This window comes from Gossypium arboreum, chromosome 1 (assembly GCF_025698485.1).
Source record: "Gossypium arboreum isolate Shixiya-1 chromosome 1, ASM2569848v2, whole genome shotgun sequence".
In the NCBI taxonomy this organism is placed as follows: domain Eukaryota; kingdom Viridiplantae; phylum Streptophyta; class Magnoliopsida; order Malvales; family Malvaceae; genus Gossypium; species Gossypium arboreum.
The window spans coordinates 94991969-95010890 of record NC_069070.1 but is presented as its reverse complement, the minus strand read 5'-3'; the positions used below and the strand labels follow the sequence as shown (position 1 = coordinate 95010890).

At 36.2% G+C, this 18922-nt stretch overlaps 1 pseudogene; it reads left to right on the top strand.

Annotated features, from left to right (window-relative positions):
• Positions 1 to 9645: 9645 nt before the first annotated feature.
• On the top strand, positions 9646 to 18229 carry LOC128280570 (uncharacterized; annotated as a pseudogene).
• The last annotated feature ends 693 nt before the right edge of the window (positions 18230 to 18922 follow it).

Here is an 18922-nt window from a genome sequence, read left to right as displayed (position 1 = left end):
TTTGAGTAAATAATACAATGTATATTAATTGTAATTGATTAATTTGTTTTATTAACCAATATATTAAAAAAAATTACAAGTTTACAAACAATATACTACACTCAGTGCATCAGATTCAACAATGGCATGGTCACTTGATTTGAACATCTTTTCCCTTGAAAGATAAGTGGCAAGCTACATCTGATCCATGATGAGAGACTTTTTTTGACTCATGAGTTGGTGAAAATGAATCATAGAGTGGATTTTTATTGAGCATTGAAGAAATTTGAACAGGCTACAAGATTAACTTGAGCAAGCTTGTCAATGATGATCTTTTTTAAGGCCATCGTAACTTTAGATTTTGACTTTGAGAGAAGAGATGAAAGGCAAATATTGTCTCAATAAGCATGCCATAAATTTGTATACACAAAGTTCGAGTCAAAAGTTGACTTGAAAATTCGAAGTCAAATTTATTAATGACTTTGTAAGAAAGTTGCAATCTTTGGAAATTTCTCGAATACAAAGGAAAATATTATTTTGTTCTTTTCTCTGGTTTGGCTTCAATTCAAGGGTCATCTAACTTAATCTTGGATGGATGTGGATTGTTTCAAGTGTCGACTTAACTTACTCTTGAAACGGATTTGGACATCTTTTCTTCAGTTGAAACAAATCAAAGGCGGCTTTCTTCAAAAATAATTTTTGTCTTCTTCTCTGCAGTTGAACTACACCGTAAGGCGGCTTTTCTTCAAAACATGTATGGTGTTCTTCATAATTTCTAAGTTCTTGGGCTTCTTCAGAGAATTCTAAAGAGATTTTTACAGTGCTAATTACATGAATAAAAGGAAGTTATTGTAGAATTTAACTACTTTATTTGATAGTTTTACAAGAATTTAAATTTTTTATTTATCTTTATTAATTTAATTAATTAAAGATAAAATAATTATTTGATATTTTCACTTAATTATTTTATTTTTATTAGTGATAATATACAATTTTAATATTAATTCCTCAATTAATTTAAATTAATCGAAAAAATTATGATAGAGATATGATGTCATATTTTTACTATAATAATTTTGACATTAACCTATAATAATTTCCACTTAACATATGACACTTTAGTCCAAAAAAACTTTTTACCTACATAAAACAATCACCAACTTCAAAAACATCAATGTGTATACAAAATGTCAAAACCATTTTTTTTCTGAAAACGGGGATCGACTTTTTGAAAACAAAATATGGAGTCGCCACCAATCTTTTTGTTTAAGCGTGATTGGCTCAACTGATAAAACATTTTATTTCATTTAAATCAATTTTGGCCTACGTAAATTTGAGAAAACGGGTTCGGGAGCCGGTTGCATATGAGGAAGGATTAGCACCCTCACCACGCCCAAAATTGGTACCAAATTGATTAAGTACTTTCATTATGTCTGAGATTTGAAGTTATTTTTGAAATATGGTTCCTTAAAAAATTTGAATAATTCAAGTTGGTCGTCAAAATTCTCTTGTTTCAAAGGAATACAGCATCATATCTAACACGATAGGACACGATATTTTATTCCCTTGAGAACACGATAAATTTTTTACTTTCAAAAATCTATATGTTGAAAATTACAAAAGGATGTCCAACTATTTAGTTCAACGAGAAACCGAAACCCAGCACGGTAGGGCACGATTCCTCAAATTTCCAAACATTGGACATTGCCTTGTTTTAGAATTTAGAGAATACGAATGAAATTCTAAAGGAATATCTGATTATCTTAGACAAACGAGAAATCAAAACCCAACACGATAGGACACGATTCCCCGAATTTTCGAGCATCAAACATTGCCTTGTTTTAGAAAACCTTATCTCGGGATGAAAAAGAGTCACATCCAATACATTAGGACACGACATTTCGAATTCTTGAGAATAAGTTTTTTTTTATCTAAAATTTTTGTATTTGTTTTTTTTAAAAAAAAGGGATATTCGGTTATTTATGTTAAACGAGAAAAAACGAAACTCAATACGTTAGGGCACTGTTTCTCGGATTCCTAAATACCGAATATTGCCTTTGCAAAAGAATCATTTTTGTGTCGAATAAAGGTTAATATAACATGAATTTGTAATAAAATGTAAAAACAGGCTACGATGATGATATATACAAATAAAATAAATGCATTAATAGAAAATTATATAAGAGACAAGCATAAAGAAATTAGCAAGAACACAAACTAATTACGGATCAAAGATAACAAAAAAATAAAATAAATAAATACATAAATAAATGACATATATAAGAATAAATAATGAAAATAATGATACAAATAATGAAAAATATTATAATATAATATTAGAATAATAATATTTACAATAAAAATAATAATAAAATAATGTACTAATAATGTAATAGTAATAATAAAATATAATAGTTAATATAATATTAAAGTAATACTAAATATAATATGATAATAATAATTATAATGCAGTACAAAAAGTAAATAGAATATATTAATAATATTAAAAAGTAGCAAATAATAAGTATAATAATAATATTAGAAAACAATAACAATACCTACGGTAATAAACCTAATAATAATAATAAATAATATTAAATATGATATAATAATTATATTAATATTAAAAATAATTAATTTAATGATAAAGGCATGAAAATGAACAAAAAAGGACTAAAATCGAAACAAAAACATAGTTCTGGGGCCAAATCAAAAATAAAAGTAAGAGGAGGGACCCATTTAAAGTGCGCGAATGACATGGGGGACTAAAAAGGAAATTTTCCCTTCCCTCCAAAATGTTGCGCTTTACACGGGACCAAAATGAAACAATAATGAAATTTCAGGGGTGAAATTAAAAAGAAAAGAAAGGGGAATGGGACCACATTGAAATTTGCCTCAAAAGCGGAGGGACTAAGGGCGCAAATAGACCCTCAGTCCAAAAACACGCGGATCCTAGGCGGGTTAAGGTCGGGTCTCGAGTTTGGGTTGCTAAACGACGCCGTTTTGGGTGTTGAATGTTTGCCCCAAAACGACGCCGTACTAGGGGGTTATAAAAGTCAAATTTTTTTTAGAAAATTTCATTTCTTCCGAGTTTTTAAAAAAAAAAAAAAGAGGGGAGGGAGGAGTTTTTCTCTCTGGGGAAAACCCAAAACTGGCCAAGGGATCCGGTCACCCCCCACCGTAGCTCTGCTGTGCCGGCTGTTACAGGCTAATTTGGCTCACTTACAAACAGAAGCCCAAACTAAACCCAAATTACCCCCAACCCATTCCTAAATACTAACCCCTACCCAACATTAACCCACTAACCTAAATTACCAGACTCAATCAGCCCAAATAACACCTAATCAGCTAACCCAAATTACCCCCAACCCATTCCTAAATACTTAACCCTCAACCCAATACAAGACCCATTAAACCCACTACCCGGTTGGCCCAACACAACAACCCAACTGACCCTAGCCCAAATCCTTGACCCAAATCCTAACCTAGGGTTTCAGAAATTGAAACCCTAATCTACCCTAGCCGCCTCGCCTTTGACCAACCCTCGACTCCTGTCACCACCCACTCCTCCACCGCCACGCCTGCAAAGACGCCACCGACGCGTCCCCTCTCGCTTCCAACCACTACCAACTTGCACCTGCAGAGAGAAGAAATAATCATCAACTAACACTTGTAAATGGTTATAAAAACCAAATGGAAACTCTTTGTAAGGGGTTCGGCATTTTCTAAAAAATATACAAAGAGAAGCATTCGATTTTAAAGCAAAAAAGATAATGATTCCATCAATATTGAAGAGAATAATCACCAAATCAAACACAAAAGAATCAGAAAAATAGAGAACAAAATCGAAATCAGAGAACGAAGGTGATTTCTTTTTTTTTTTCTATTTTATTTTCGTTTTTTAAGCTTATCTACTCACCTATATATATTAAAACATATAAAAACATAATAAAAAAATATAAAAAAATTTTAATTAATTTTTTAAGCTTATCTACGCCGGCGAGACTCCGGTAACGGACCGGTGCCCCCTCCCCCCACCGGATTCTCCTTCCCTCTCCCTCTTTTTCTTTTTTTTTTTCCTTTCCCCGGCTCAAAATGATTTTTTTTTAAAATTTTTTTACTTATATAGGGGACCCCCCGGGTTAATAATAAAACGACCTCGTTTTGGGCCCCGGGTCGGGTCGACCCGACCCGCTCTGACAGGATCCGCGTGTTTTCTAAACGGAAGGGCTATTTGCGCAATCGGCCCTTCCTCTTTTTAAACGTTTTACAATCAAGTTTTTATATTTTAATTTGGCCTCAGAATTTTTCCTGTTTTTCAATTTAGTCCCCCCGTGCTACGCTGCGTTTTGTATAAATGGGAATATTGCGCTCTTGGTCCCTCTGAGTCACATGCGCGTTGCAGTTCAGCCCCATGGCTTATTTTATTTCAATTTTCTCCCCAAAGTTTTATTTTGTGCTCGATTTAGTCCTTTTGTTAGTTTATTGTTTATTTTCAAACTATTTTGTTATTATTTTTATTATATATTATTATAAGTTATAATCTATATAGTCATTTTATTTATTTATTACACATATAGTATAGTATCTTTTATATATGTATATGAACTTAGTATACTTAGGTATTATATTATATATATTTTATATATTATATATACTTTTAATATTGTATTTTATATATATCATATATTTTTAATGTTGTATTATTATATTTTAATATTATACTACATATATATTTTCATATTACATTATATACATATATTTTTATATATATTATCATGTATATATTTTGATATTACTAGTTATATATTACTTATATATTTCCATGTATATATTTTATCTTGTCCCATAAACACATTTATGTAGTGTTGTTAATATTTTTATGTTATTAGCATTTCTAATATGTATGGTATATGTTCATTGTCATATATTATATATATCTATATACTTTCAATATTATTAGTTATTTCTTATATACTATTCCATGTACATATTTTCATATTATCTTATGTATATATATTCTTAAATACTTTTACATGTATATGTATATTTTTAATACCATACTATATATATATATATTATTGCATAATTAGTACACATGTTTTATTATACATATATATATATACACTTTTTATTTGTATTATTTCCGTATATCATATTATTCATTTTTATACTTATTATTTTCATTATTGTCACTTATATATTATTATTATTTGGTGTACATACATCTTTTATTATTATTATTAGTATATAAATATATTTTCTATGTTTATAGTATCCCTAATATATATTGCATGTGCTCATTTATATTATGTATACATGTATCTAGTATGTATATATTTTATCTTTATTACTATTGTTGTTAATTTTAGCATATGTTTTATGTGTGCATGTATATATATCTCTAGTATATGTATATAGGTATATATCTATGTAGTATCGTAATAGGTTTCTATTATTATTCCCAATGTGTATATAATATGTAAATATTTTAGTACTATAATATATATATGTTTTCATGGTGTATTTGCATTACGTATAACGTATCTTTTAATATTATATCTTCATATACGTCATATATATATTTTTCAAGCTATATTACATGTTACATTTTATCTTATAAATACATGTATATATATTATTTTAACTATCTTATGCACATTATTTTTAACTTTATATTATGTATGTATCTCTCATATCATTAGTTGTATATATTTTCATGTTACCTTATGTATATATTATCTTATGTTATTATTACTAAGTGTATTTTGTATTTGTTCATGATTTGTCTTTATTATTGTTTCTTTTGTAAATATCATTATTATTGTTTTTGAATGTTCTAGTATCCCATGTTAACATTTTTCATTAATAATGTTATTGTTTGCATCCTTGATTTATTTTCAATTCTTACTTCATAAATATTTTTATGTTTTAATTAATAATCGAGGCAACATATCGATTTAACATTAAGTCATAAATTTCATCGCTATGTTGGATGGAATTTGTCGGCTCGTGTTAAAACGGTATATCCTTCTCAAAAAACCGACAAAAAATTAAAATTTCTCGCCTTTTCAATCGGATCACGATTAGAATTTAAATTGAACTCGTATTTTTGAAAATCAAGACAACACATGTTTAAAAGATACCAATTTTAGGCGTCGCGAGGGTGCTAATACCTTCCTCGCGCGTAACCGACTCCCGAACCCTAATTTGTCTCTGGAATTCGACGTGGACCTAAACTTAGCCTTCATTTTGTTTTAAAAATAAAGGAATCTAATGGGTGTCCGATCACACCCTAAAACAGATCGGTGGCGACTCCCGGTTTATTTTAAAATCAAATTTCAATTTCTAAGTTTCTTAATAAATCGCCACAATTAGCGACCCCAAACAAAAAATTTCACGTTGCTACAGTTGGCGACTCCGTTGGGGAATAGTTTTTGAGAGTCGTGTCTGGAATTAAACGCGTGTTGTCAAAATTTTCAAAATTCCTTGTTCAAATTAATATTTAGTCGTGATCCTAAAATTGTGTTTTTGAAAAATCATGCATTTGCATCGTGTTGTATATATTCTTCTAACTTGTTTTGTCTGGTTGTTTTAAAGCTTTAAATTCTTATGGTTTTAGTTTTGGTTTAGTTTTTAAATAAACGTAAAGGTTTGCGAGTTTCTCCCCACACATCGTGCACTTGCATTTTGCATAACATGAGCTCTCTACCCAGGCTCCGTCCGTTTAAGTGAAAGTAAACGCTATGCCTTCGTGAGTTAACTCGTCCCTCCGCATAGGCTAGTGAATACTTTCGGGTTACATATGACTTATGCTTTCATGAGTTAACTTGTCCCTCCGCATAGGTATAAGTAAATGTAATCCCTCGAATTGAACTCGTGAGCCTGTGATGGGCTACGACCAAGGCTTCGTACTAATCTTAGTAGATGACAGTACGGACAATTCAAGTACCTGAATAGAACCGAAACCGCATATAGTGAACCGTACGAGCCACCTAATTAGAGCCATGCCGAACCTCCATCCGTTAATAGTTACCAAAATAAGTACATGGGAGAAATGCCTCTTCCCTTTTATTCCTTTGACATTTACACTTTCTATTTTAATTTTTCGTAATTCATATTTGTTGTACTAACCAAGATATTTGTCTGTGTTCTTATTTTGCATTATGCATTATAGGCATCATATTAGGAAGGTGTTGACTAGAGATTTGGTTGCCAAAAAACGGGTTTCTAATGGAAGAGTTAATTATACAAACAACCGAGAAGAATACCGTGGTTCGGGACTGGTCTCTAAAAACTCAGAAAGAAAAAGGGGATAGTCTAGTAGAGGGATGTATTACTAATCTGCCCGAGCACGTAACTGTGAATGTTCACTAGAATAACCTTGAAGATTTGGTCCGGGTTTGGAATCAGTGGGACTCGGACACTAGGGGTATCTTCATCGAGAGATATGGAGACGTAGCCAATTTGATTGTTGTCAACGTAGACGAACGATTGATCCAAGCCGTGGTCAGATTTTGGGATCTGGCTTACCAATGTTTTACCTTCAATCTAGAAGATATGACTTTGACTATTAAGGAGTACGTTGCTTTGCTTCGTGTTGAAAATGCGCAATTCTATAAAGTATACGTGAAAGAGCCTAAGCCGATGACCTTCAAGAAAAAGTTAGTGAGATTAACAGACATAACTGACGCATGGGCCGAAAAACAGATAAAGAAGAAGAATGAAACCATTTGTATTCCATGGTCTTCCCTACGAGAATTGGTTCTGAACCATCCCGACATGTTGAAAAGAGTGAATCTATTTGCTTTGGCCATTTACGGTTTGATCATCTTCCCGAAAGTCCTTGGACACATAGAAGTTGTGGTGGTGGATTTTTTCGAAAAATTAAAACAGGGAATCAACCCTGTCCCGACTATCTTAGCCGAGACCTTCAGATCCTTAAACAGTTGTAGGAAAACGGGGAAATGACGTTTTATCAGATGCGCACAGTTACTAAATGTCTAGATTTTGAGCCATTTTTGGAAAGTAGAGCGTACGCTATACCATATGTTTTCAAAAACTTTCACCCCGTTTGAAGCCTATATTGAGAGAGAATGGCCAAAGGATGTCACTGAAGAACATTGGGTTTCAGTTTTTTAGAACCTTCGAGCTGAAGATGTAACGTGGAGAGCACCGTGGATCTGTCATTCGGTTCTATTATACAAGGTTGGAAATCAAGATTGGGTACCACTACTTGGGTTATGGGGAGGAGTTGGATATGCCCCACTATTAGTCCAAAGACAATTTTCTTCGCGACAATTCATACCCGCCACTAGAGGATTAGTACAGTCCGAGTTCGCTTTTGCGGGAGAAAGGTATATGAAGAGGGTCCGAGACACTGTAAAGTCTTGGCAGAAAATTCATCTGATGGAATTGGCTCTATATACTGATACCCTCACCCTAGCTTACGACATCTGGAGGAAACAACGGGTGAATAGTCAGCAAATCTCATCAATGAACTACACCATCCAGAATCCTTTCTCGGAAGAAATGCCGTCTGAGCTAGAAATGGCAAGACAAGAATTTGAATGAGAAAAGGCCAATATGTCTTGGGACCTTAGTGCTCTTCAAGAGGAAAACTACCAATTGAAGATCGACGTTCAGATTGAAAGATCCAGAAACGAGAAAGTGCAAAAAGAGGCTGAAGTCGTAAGAAATGACTTAAGAGATCTCCATCTGGAAAATAAAAAGTTAAGAGGCACAATAAAAAATAGTGGGCTGGGCAAGTCGTCGGCAGAATGGAAAGAAGAGATAAGCAACATTAAAGGCGGGATGGAATTTTGGAAAGGAAAAGCGAAGAAAGAGGAAGAAAAGGCTGTGCGGGCTATGATAGAATTGAGGAAGAAGAACGCCGAATATGAAGCTGTGTCTGCTGAGGTAATGACTAGTCGATTTAAATGTCAAGAACTAAAAGAAAGGATAAGAGAGTTAGAAGATATGCTGCAAGATCGTCAACAATAGCTAGATACTCTCTTGAAGGCTTTGGAAGAAAAAGATAGTCAGTATGATAGAGACGTTCGTGCTTACAAAGAGGGCCTCCTAGAAAAATAAATGCAACTTAGCTATTTTATCAATAAAGTTCGTGGGGTAGCCATGCACGTGGTACAATTATCGGAAGAAGCTAAAATTCTCATTTGCCAATTCCCTCCAAGTCAAAGATCAAACATATCAGAGTTCTTAGCGCGAGTAAAGAAATACAGCGATGTAGCTAGGAAGTTTGTGTAATAGCTGAATCGAAAATGGCAAAATATTTTGTAATGAACTCTTTTGATGAATGAAATGCCTAAAATAGGGGCTCTCTTGAAATCAACACCAACTTCTTGCATTTCTTTCATGATTAACATTCATTTGAAATTTATGCATTCATTCATTCATTGCATATCCCATAATCGCTCGCTGAGGTTAAAACATACAATTCGCAGTTGTAACACCACGAGACTGGAACCACGTCATTCGTATAGAACGCGTCGACAAGCTAGGGCAATGGAGGCTGAATTTAATGAAAGAATTGAAAGGATGGAAAGAGTTCAGAAGGAATTACAAGAGTAGTTGGCCAAGTAGCAGCAAAAGACAAGAGATTTAATGGTGAGATCTCGAGAAAAATCACTCGAACAGAAGGATCAAATGGCCGAGATGATTGAAATGATGTCAGTTTTAGTTAAAGAAAAGGGACCCATGCAGAGCCCTGACGTCGAGGAACCTCGATTAAGAGTTAATCACAGTCAAGATCCACTCTATCCTCTAGGATTCACTCCGCCGCATGCCCACACAACACCAAGAGAGTACACCCAAGGGGAACCCACAGACCTGGAGCAACAGGCGGTGCCACCTGCTCACATAGGGCAGGGAGTATTCGTATCAAACCCGGGGGCTAGTCCTGCTGATCCACTCGTTCTAGATTTGGACGATCCAGCAGAAATAGCCAAGTTGAAAACCGTTGACCACGAGGCTGAAGAGAAGTATAGGAGCTTAGAGGAAAGACTCAAAGCAATAGAGGGTACTAAAGCCTTCTCTACACTAAGTACCAAAGAGCTCAGTTTGGTGCCCGATCTGGTTCTGCCTCCAAAGTTCAAGGTGTCTGATTTCGAAAAATATGATGGCACGAGATGTCCAAAGACGCATCTTGTCATGTTTTGCCGGAAAATGACTGGTTACGTGAATGAAGACAAGCTACTCATACATTGTTTTCAGGATAGGCTAGTAGGATCGGCTCTTCGGTGGTACAACCAGCTTAGTAGGGAAAAGATCCGATCTTGGAAGGACTTGGCGTCAGCCTTTTGTGAGCAGTACAAGCATGTATCGGATATGGTGCCTAATCGAATGACCCTACAAATGATGGAGAAAAAGCCGTCAGAAACTTTTAGACAGTATGCGCAGAGATGGAGGGACGTCTCGGCCTAAGTGGAACCCCCACTAACAAAAACGGAGATAATCGTCCTCTTCATCAACACTTTGAAAGCACCGTTTTATGACAAATTAGTCGGAAATGCCACGAAGGACTTTACGGATATTGTAATATCCGGCGAGCTTATAGAGAATGCCATCAAAAGTGGAAGGATGGAAGGTTCAAAAAGTTCAAAAAGGGCAGCGCCCATGAAGAAGAAAGAACTAGAAGCCCATATGGTGGGATTGGGAAGCCGTTATACCCCTAATCCATATCCAAGTCAATCCCGACCTCAAAATTATCCTCCTCCGAATTTTTATTATCCTCCTCAAGCCCCTTACTACCAAGCACCACCTCCTTCCTACCCTGTATACGCCATGAATAACCAAAGGCCCATCACTACATTCCCACAAAACACTCTACCCGCTCAAAGCCAACCCAGAAATAAACCAAGACCAACAAGGCCCAATCCCGAGAAACAGCAATTCACCCCTATTCCTGTGTCGTATGGGGAACTGTACCCAAAACCCCTAGAGAAGCAATTAATATCTCCTCATTACATGGCACCCCTAAAACCTCCATACCCAAAATGGTACGATCCAAATGCTAGTTGTGCATACCATGCCGGGAACTAGGGGCACTCTACGAAAAATTGTCTGGCCTTCAAAAGAAGAGTTCAAGGACTCATCGACGCAGGTATTATGCGATTTGATGGCACCAGCGGTACATCCGGGAACCCATTCCCAAACCACGCCAAAGGGAATGTGAGCGCAGTGGGAGAGGAGGACAAACGACAAAGTAGAATATGGGTTTCTGAAATAAGAACACCTCTGCAGAAAATCTGGGAGGTGCTACTTGAAAAGGGGTTACTCTGTCATCTTAACGAAGTATTCGAGGGAAGGAATACAAAAGATCAAAGTTTTTGCGAATTCCATGGTATTGAGGGGTACGACATTCAATCCTGCGAAGAGTTGAGGAGATTACTGTAAAATATGATGGACAATAAGGAGATTGGGATTTTTTATAAAGGCGAAGTGGCCGATAGAGGAGAAATATACGCCTCTGACCATCAATCGTCAGGTTTCCCGTATAGCACCGACCGACCGTTAATAATTTATTATAACGCGAAGAAGGAGCCAGTGAAACCAAAAGTGATAATCGAGGTATCATCTCCTTTCCCCTACAAGGACGATAAAGCAGTACCATGGAAATATGACGTCAATATCGTCACACTTGAAGATGAAAAAACCAAAGCCATGACTGGAAGCGTTGGGGAAGTAGGTCATTTCACTCGTAGTGGAAGATGTTATTCGAAAGAGGTCGAACCAGTGAAGAAGAACAGTGACTTGAAACAGAAAGGAAAAGCACCAATGCGTGTGACCGAAGATGAGCATGAAACTGTGCTTGAGCAAGAAGCTAAAAAGCCTATGGACGAGGAGGAAGCACAGGAATTCTTAAAATTTATTAAACACAGTGAGTACAACGTGGTGGAACAATTGAGTAAGCAGCCAACACAAATTTCGGTATTATCCCTACTGTTAAATTCAGAACCACACCGGAACGCCTTGTTAAAGGTGTTGAATCAAGCTTACATGGCAAACAATATATCCGTTGAGAAGCTTGACAGATGGGTGAATAACCTAAACGCGGATAATTTCATTTCTTTTAGTGATGATGAAATACCGCCCAATGGTAGAGGTTCAGTGAAAGCATTGCATATCACAACCCGCTGCAAGGGTTATATAATATCGAACGTGCTTATCGATAATGGATCGGCACTCAATGTCATACCTTTGGCCACACTTTCCAAGATTCCGATGGATTTATCCTATCTAAGGCCCTGCCATTCTACAGTAAGGGCATTCGATGGAACAAGACGAGAAGTAATGGGAAAAATCGAGATCCCTCTAGAAGTGGGTCCCTATATATATGATGTTGAGTTTCAAGTCATGGACATTACACCATCATACAATTGTCTCTTGGGAAGACCTTGGATCCATTCTGCTAGAGCAGTTCCGTCATCCCTCCATCAAAAGGTGAAATTCATCATGGATGGCTGTTTGGTCACCGTCGAAGGAGAAGAAGATATTGTAACATCTATTGCTACCGACGCACCATACATTGAAGTGAGTAAAGATGCTTTAGAATGTTCCTTCTGATCCCTTAAATTTGTCAATGCCACATTCGTTGCTGAGGGAAATAGAATTCCAACGCCAAAACTATCAAGAAATACCAGGATGGGAGTCAAACTGACTGTAGGAAGGGGGCTCGAGCGAGAAAAGGTTTAGGGAGATATCTGCAAGGAATAGTCAGGGCTCTAAAGCCAATACACTACAAGGCCCGATACGGTTTGGGGTTCCAGCCAGACATACGTCAAAGAAGAAAACAGTGGAAGAAGGATCAAGAGAGAAGGATTGCGAGAACTTTGGGCCGAGAAATAGAATGGGAGCCCATAACGTACCTGTAATATCCTGATTTTGGGCCTAGTCGGAATAGTGGTTTCGTGACCACAAAATTCGAGATAGAAATAATTATTTTATGATTATTTTGAGGTCTATGATATGATTTCATGATTGTGTGAAAATTTCGTGAAGAAATTTTATGCATAAAGTGCTTAAATTGAAATTAGAGACTAAATCGAATAATTTGCAAAACTTGCATTCTAGAAGTTTCTAGTATGAAATTGTTTTGCAATATTAATTAGGAGGTCTTAAATATAAATTTTACCAATTTCTAAGTCTATGGACAAAAATTGGACATGGATGGAATTTTTGGAAAGTTTAGTAGTAAGGGCATTTTGGTCATTTAGGGGCAAAATGAATTAAAATACAAAATTAAAAGCCAATTTTGCTCATCTTCAACCCCATGGCCGAATATAGCAAGGAGAAACCATGGCTAGGGTTTTTCAAGCTTCCAAGCTCTATTGTAAGTCCGTTTTAGCCTCGTTTTTAATGATTTTTACGTTTTTGGAGTCTCGGTAGCTCGATTAAGCTTATGCTAGCAATAATTTAACCTAGGGTTTATATTTGGAAAAATACCCATAGGTGAAATTTTTGTATTTTGGTTATGATAGAATATGAGGTTTTAAATTATGTTAGACAACTTGTGCTACTCGGTTTTAAGCGAAAACGAGCAAAAGGGCTTAATCGGTAAAAATACCTAATAGTCATAAGTACATGTTAGAGTGAGAATTTGATGTTGCCATAGAAGGGAAAAATGATCAGCATGTCATAAAACATAAGAAAATAGGCTAAAGTTTAATTTACGAGCTTTGGGGCAAAAGTGTAAATATGCAAAAGTTTAGGGGCAAAATTGTAATTTTGCCAAAATATGATTTTGGGTCAATTTGAATAATGTGAGTCCTAATTAGACTATATTTTATATGATAGAGCAAGGAAAACTGAAATTCGGACTAAAATAAGGAAAATACCAAGTTGTGGAGGAAATGGTAAAAGTAGCCATTTTCGCATACGAGGTAAGTTCATATGTAAATGTTGGTAACATAGTTATTATTTTAAATGTTTTTATGTTATTTAAATGATATGATAATTATTATGAAATATTATACTTGTGATAATTGTTTGATAATATGTCAAATTATGTGATATACTTGGAAAACGTGAAATACTACCGAGTATCGGTATCGGCATTCCGTAGAAGATGGTTGAGACACATGATTGGGAAAAAGGTCCCGTTGAACCTTAGGAATGGATTAGGATACAAGTGACATGTCACTAGGATGGTTGAGCATCCGAACTCGTTGAGTTGAGTCCGAGTTCACTTATGGATGCAAATGTCCGAACTCGTTGAGTTGAGTCCGAGTTCGTGAGATGTAACTAGGCATCCAAACTCATTGAGTTGAGTCCGAGTTCACTTATGGATGCAAATGTCCGAGCTCGTTGAGTTGAGTCCGAGTTCGCTTATCGGGTTACATAGTAGCTTGGCTACATATGTGGCACTTATGTGCAAACTTTCCATGTATCCGAATTATATTCCGATGTGTTCAACGAGTAAAGTTCTACTCAAATGGAGGAATACTCAAGATGAAAGGGACGTATTGGTAAGTGTTGTGAAACGGATACTTTGAACAAGTATGTACTTAACCCTCGGGTTGAAAACTCGATATAACAACAATATGGTAAGATGATAAATGAAAATGTGATATGAATGTCTTGGTGATGATTATACAAATGATGTTTTATGTTTGCTTATATGATTATGTTACTTGCTATTTGCATGTGAACTTATTAAGCATTTATGCTTACTCCCTCCTTTTCATTCCTTGTAGTTTTGACAAGCCAGCTCGGAAATCGGGAACGGTCGGAGGCTCGCTCACACTATCTGTATACCATCTTGGCATAATGGCTTGTATATTTTGAGTATGGCATGTATAGCATTATAATCATTTTGTATATATGGTCTTATGATATGGTTATTGAGTGGTATGGAAATGCTTGGTAATGATTAGCCATTGGAATGGCTAATCATGATCATATTTGGTGTTATGTATGTCAAATTGCTAGCTAATCCATAGAAACCATGAAATAGGTAAAATTTACCATAAAATAGATTCAGACAGCAGTAGTGACATGAATTTGAAAAATCACTAAAAATAGTAGAAATGGAATTAAATAAAGAATAAGTTATGGAATCGAATCTTGATGAGTCTATTTTCATATGGAAGAAGCGAAACAGGTATATGAGCTATACTTTATGAGATGTTTAAATTTTTGTGAAATAGGGCTAGAGCGATTTCTGGATCCCCTATTCTGACTTTGGAAATTCACCATAAATTTTACAAAGATAATTAGAAGTCATTATTTATATTTACAGATTCCTTATTGAGTCTAGTTTTATTAGAGACAAACTTTATAGTCATTGAAGCTCTGTACAGGGATATATCTGATTCGTAATACACAGAGGTTAGAGTAGTCGAACCCTGAAATAGGGGTGACTTTAACTAATAAACTGTACTAATTTTCTCAACCAAAAATTCTAGAAAAAAATTACTAAATAGATATATGAGTCTAGTTTTAGGGAAAATTTACGAAATTGGATTTTGAGTTTCGTAACTCGAGATATGAATTTTTAAGAGACTATGATGCAGATTGTTAGCTTGACTGAAAATTTTAAAAATAAATTGTTTGAGCTGTTTAAGTAATGAATTAAGTCTGTTAACACCTCGTGTTCGACTCCGGTGACGGTCTCGGGTACGGGGCGTTACAGTACCCTCCTTTGTCAAAAACATTTACATCTACAGAGATGATATACCCCGGATAGGATAATATACAAAGCACGCTGTTATTAATTGAAAGGGGTCTTCAGAATGTCAGTATAAATGTCATTGATAAAGGAAGTGAGGCTATTAAAGATGTTTCAATGATCCGCCCTTGTCCTCCTGGTTTCATGTTGAACAATTGGACTGCCGAGGAGCTTCTTGTAGTTTATAAGTCTTCAGAGTAATGCTCAAACATTAACCCTCTATTGTGTCCTTAGATATAATAGAATTATTTTGTAAGAGCTTGCATTCGCTCTTTATCATTTAAATGAATATCAATGAAGTTGCATTTTGTCACGATCTTTCGCATTATCACTAACTTCATAATCATCTTGTCATTTCATAGCCTATTTGTACATTTGCCTCATACCATGCCATAACATTTCGTTTGTTGGTTCCAATACTTGGATGCCCCTCTATAGTTTCCTTTTCCATTCAACTTTCAGGTGCTCGGATATCAACAGCATGAACAAACCCGTTACGAGTCCTGAAATCAATTTTGTGAAGGCTGTTTGTTTAGGAGAATTTGAAGTCGAAGAAAATGCTGAAGACTATGTCTCGTCTTCTGACTTGCTAAGAATGGTGGAACAAGAGGATAAACAGATTTTTCCTCATCAAGAATTGGTTGAAACTAAATTTGGGAGCTGAAGAAAGGAAGCAAGAAGTGAAGATTGGCACCTCCATTTCAGGGGGTACCAAGCATAATTTGATTGCTTTGCTCCTCGAGTACAAAGATGTATTCGCATGGTCATATCAGGACATGCCAGGATTGGATGAAGATGTAGTGGTCCATAAGCTCCCATTAAAGCCAGAATGCAAACCCATTCAACAAAAGCTAAGACGGATGAGACCTGAGATGTTGTTCAAAATAAAAGAGGAAGTCAAGAAACAATTTGATGCGGGCTTCCTACAAGCCTCCAAATATCCAGAATGGGTGGCTAACATAGTCCAGGTACCAAAGAAAGACGGCAAAGTACAAATGTGCGTGGATTATCGTGACCTGAACCGAGCAAGTCCTAAAGATAATGTTCCCTTGCCACACATTGACACGTTGGTGGATAACACAGCAAAACATTCATTGTTTTCTTTCATGGATGGATTCTCGGGGTATAATCAGATCAAGATGGCCCTTGAGGATATGGAGAAAACTACTTTCATAATAATGTGGGGAACATTCTGCTACAAGGTAATGCCATTCGGATTAAAGAATGCTGGGGCAACGTATCAGAGGGCTATGGTAACATTATTCCATAACATGATGCATAAAGAAATAGAGGTTTACGTCGACGATATGATTGCTAAGTCCCGAAGGGAAGAAGAGCATGTAGCGAACCTGAAGAAGTTGTTCGACAGACTGAGAAAGTTCCAGCTAAAGATCAATCCGGCCAAATGTACGTTTGGGGTTACCTCGAGAAAGTTGCTAGGCTTCATTGTCAGCGAAAGAGGTATCGAGGTTGATCTAGATAAAATAAAAGCCATTCAACAGTTACCACCCTCGCACGCAAAAGGAAGTCAGAGGATTTTTAGGGAGATTAAACTATATCGCCTGATTTATCACTCAACTTACCAACCAATGCGACCCAATCTTTCGACTCCTTCGAAAACATAATCCCGGAGAATGGAACGAGGAGTGTCAAGTGGCTTTTGACAAGATAAAACAGTATTTGTCTAGTCCTCCAGTTCTAGTACCGCCAATGCCGAGAAGACCATTGATATTGTATTTGACTGTGTTTGAGAATTCAATGGGTTGCGTACTGGGGCAACATGACGAGTCAGAAAAGAAAGAAAAGGCGATTTACTACCTCAGCAAAAAGTTTACTGAATATGAAGCAAAGTATTCGTCTATAGAAAAATACTGTTACGCTCTGGTTTGGGTAGCTCGGAGACTCAGGCAATATATGCTGTATCATACAACATGGCTGATTTCAAAGCTAGATCCAATAAAGTACATGATGGAATCACCTGCACTCTCAGGAAGAATGGTACGATGGCAGATCTTACTATCAGAGTACGGCATCATCTATGTGAGTCAAAAGTCGATAAAAGGAAGTGCAATAGCAGATTTTTTAACGGCTCGAACAACAGAGGAATACGAGCTATTGAGATTTGATTTCCCGGATGAAGACTTGATGTGCATCACGGAAAAAGAATGCTAGTCACCAAAAGAGAAGTCATGGAAGATGAGCTTTGATGGTGCATCGAATGCATTGAGGCATGGGATTGGAGCAGTCTTAGTATCACCAGAAGGGAACCATTATCCGTTCACTGCTAGGCTGAACTTTTTCTGCACCAATAACATAGCGGAATATGAGGCCTGCATCATGGGACTTCGTGCAGCAATTGAATGAAACATCCAAAGTTTAGAGGTATACGGAGACTCAGCATTGGTGATTTATCAAATCCGTGGAGATTAGGAAGTGAGGGATTCAAAATTAGTCAAATACAGTGATCTCGTGGCAGGGTTGATTAAAGAATTCAAAGAAATAACTTTTAATTACTTCCCACAAGAAGAAAACCAGTTAGCTGATGCCCTGGCCACTTTGGCTTCAATGTTCAAAGCAAACAGAGAAACAGAAATAATGCCTCTTCAAATGAGCATTTATGAAGTCCCTGCACATTGTTTCAGCATTGAAGAAGAGCCAGATGGACGGCCATGGTTTCATGATATCTTAGAATACATTAAGAATCAAAGGTATCCCGAGCAAGCAAATGAGAACGACAAAAGAACAATCAGAAGAATGGCAACAGGGTTTGTTCTTGATGGGGATATCCTGTACAAAAGAGGAAAAGATCAAGTGCTCTTAAGATGCGTGGATGCTGCTGAAGCCAGAAAAATACTTGAAGATGTCCATGAAGGAATTTGTGGGACACACGCTAATGGTTTCACTATGGCCAGGAAGATTATGAGACTCAGTTATTACTGGCTGACGATGGAAAGTGACTGCATTAGTTTTGCACGGAAATGCCACAAATGTCAAATTTATGGTGATAAAATTCATGTAGCCCCTTCGCCCCTTCATGTATTGACTTCTCCGTGGCCTTTTTCTATGTGGGGCATGGATGTTATAGGGCCAATCTCTCCAAAAGCTTCTAATGGACACCGGTTCATTTTTGTGGTCATTGATTACTTCACAAAATGGATAGAAGCCGCTTCATTTGCCAATGTGGCAAAGACTGCAGTTTGTAGGTTTTTGAAGAAGGAAATCATTTGTCGATATGGTTTGCCTGAAAAAATCATT